At 39.6% G+C, this 2,771-nt stretch overlaps 1 protein-coding gene across 1 annotated transcript in view; it reads left to right on the forward strand.

Moving 5' to 3' along the window:
- Window positions 1-2,771, forward strand: part of LRCH2 (leucine rich repeats and calponin homology domain containing 2) — a 94,147-nt gene that overhangs the window by 1,141 nt on the left and 90,235 nt on the right.

Here is a 2,771-nt window from a genome sequence, read left to right on the forward strand (position 1 = left end):
CCCCCCATAAAGTTACCGGCATCAAATTAGACATATGTGTTAAGTCCGACAGCTAACATTGATTCAGTGCCTACTATGTGCCAGGCCCCGCGTTTATTGTTTTAGGGCACCTCTAAATGTTAGGTATTATTATCATTTTGACTGAGAAGATAAACTGTTAACATTGTTCTCATTTAGCAGTGACCACCCACCCAGTGTTCTTAGCGTTCTTTGGACTCTTCTTTTCTGCTAATCTCTGTCTTGTATTGCATTTTCTCTTATGAACACACCCCTTTCTCCCTCTTCCTTCTCATGAGCTAGGGTGAATTATTTTGAAGTGTCTGATGAAAAGGACACTTAGCTTGTTCCTTAGTTTTGTGCTCTCTCTTCCATTTTCTATGCAGGTTAAATCACAGATGAAATGGCTTTAATTGTTTGGAAATAGGGTGATTCTAAAGCATTTAGGCTTGGCTGTGAATTTGCTGTTAATGAGAGAATAAAAGACCGTTTATTTGTAGAACAAGATTTCAACACGTTGAATTTCTGGAAATTCAGAAAATCAAGGTGTAATGTTAGCTTACATTATATATATATATACGTATATGTACGTATATATATGTATATATGTGTATATATACGTATATATGTGTATATGTGTATATATGTATATATATGTATATATATGTGTGTATATATATGTATATATATATGTATATTTTTTTTTGGCAAGGCAGTTGGGGTTAAGTGACTTGCCTAGGGTCACACAGCTAGCGTCAAGTGTCTGAGGTCAGATTTGAACTCAGATCCTCCTGACTCCAGGGCCAGTGCTCTATCCACTTCCCCACCTAGCCACCCCCTTAGCTTACATTATCAAGGCTTTACATTTTGTTCTGTAGACAGCCCTGTGAGATAGGTAGTACAAAAACCATTTTCTTGATATTATAGATGATGAAACTAAGGCCGAGAAAGCTTACTTCCCAAGTTCACATGACAGAGTTAGGATTTGAACCAGGGTCAGTGGCTAGAGTCAGGAAGACTCTTCTTCTGGAGTTTCAGGCTAGCAGCAGACACCTCCTAGCTATGTGACCCTAGGCAAGTCACTTACCCCTGTTTGCCTCAGTTTCCTCATCTGTAAAATGAGCTGGAGAAGGAAATGGCAAACTGCTCCAGTATCTCTGCCAAGAAAATCCCCAGAGAGGGATCACAAGGAGGCTGAAAAATGACTTAACAACAAGAACTTCTGAGTTCAGGTCCATAGTTATTGCTGCTCCATGGTGCTAAAGTGGTCACCCAGCAGAGAAAACAGAGCAGAAGGGATCTTTTTTCCCTTTTAGCCCTATAATTCTGTGATTAGGATTTCACCTGGAATCCCTTCTTAAGTACTGGCTACTTTCAGTTCATTCATGGAACAAACATTTGTGGTTTAAGGGCCCCTCTGTGCAGTACATCCTGAGTTACGATTCCAGCCCTCAATGATCTTAAAACTTAGTAGATGTCAGAAGACATGTACAGGGAGAAATATAATACAGATTGGACTAGAGATACATAAGGAAACTAAAAAGTGCTTTGAGATCAGATAAGGCAAAGTACTTTCAGACCTGGGGGAATCAGGAAAGCCATCATCAAAAGTGTTTGTTGTTATCAAATTGACATTTAGGGATGGATGTGTAATTTGTGGAGCCTGCTAAATGTCTTTTCTTTCACGTTATATATATTGCCCAAACATCCCAAATAGATATTGAAGTAACTTTTTTGTTAACATGTTCTTGTTGTATTTGGTCCTTTCTGAGGATGCTTGAGGAAGGGATTGTTCTGCCCTACTCCATTGGGCAGATTTGAAAGTATTAACTTTCAGTGGTTCCACATTACCTGTAGGATAAAGGTCAAACTTCGCCTGGACCTTTCTTGACCTAGCTTCCCTAATTGTGGCTCCCCTTTTCTAACACACTGTTCTAGTCACACTCATTGATCCTCTCTAGAAAATTGTGCAGATGGTTTCTTTTCCTCTCTATTGTCCACCTATCTAATTTGTGCACACATTTTTCCAGGTTTAGGTTGCTTTCTTTATGAAATCCTCCTTGACAATTCCAGCCAACAGCGAACTTTGCCTGTTTTGGACTCCCATGTTATTTTATATACTACACATTTGATTTTTATACTACCTTTCTTGTTTTCTTTTTTTCCCTCACATAAAATCACAGAATCAAGGATTTTTAGAGCCAGAAGAAAGCTTAGAGATCTGCTAGTCCTGTCTTTGTATTTGATATCCTTGACTAGATCGCACACTCCCTGAAAGGGCCTGAATCTCCCTCACCCCTCCACCAAACTAGCGATGTCCCTTGCTCACAGAAGGCAGAGGATAAATATTTGTGCAGTGATTGGCCTGACGTATACCATTCTTCTGTTCATTTTGGGATTCCTGGAATTGTACATACCATGTACAATTGTACATGTAATTGTACAAACCCAGTTTAGTATTTAGAATTTAGAAGCTTCCAAGATCCCATTGTTGTCTCCTTTCCAGGCAGTCGTTTCCCCAGATTTCTTAGAGAATTTAAAAGTCAAAATTAGGGATAGCAAACTTCAAGTCTAGTCCAATCGATCCCTGAAAGGAATTACCACTATGAAATATCTACTAAGTGGTCATTTGGCTCTTCTTGAAGACCCCCAAGGAGGGGGAATGGATCCTCTTTCAAGTTGGACTGTTCTACTTTGGAGCAGCTCTCATGGTTTAGAAGTTTTTTTCACCTGACCTCAAGCCCAAATTGACCCTTTGCAACTGCCACCCCCCC

Source organism: Vombatus ursinus, unplaced genomic scaffold (genome assembly GCF_900497805.2).
Source record: "Vombatus ursinus unplaced genomic scaffold, bare-nosed wombat genome assembly UNPS02014771.1, whole genome shotgun sequence".
NCBI classification, from domain to species: domain Eukaryota; kingdom Metazoa; phylum Chordata; class Mammalia; order Diprotodontia; family Vombatidae; genus Vombatus; species Vombatus ursinus.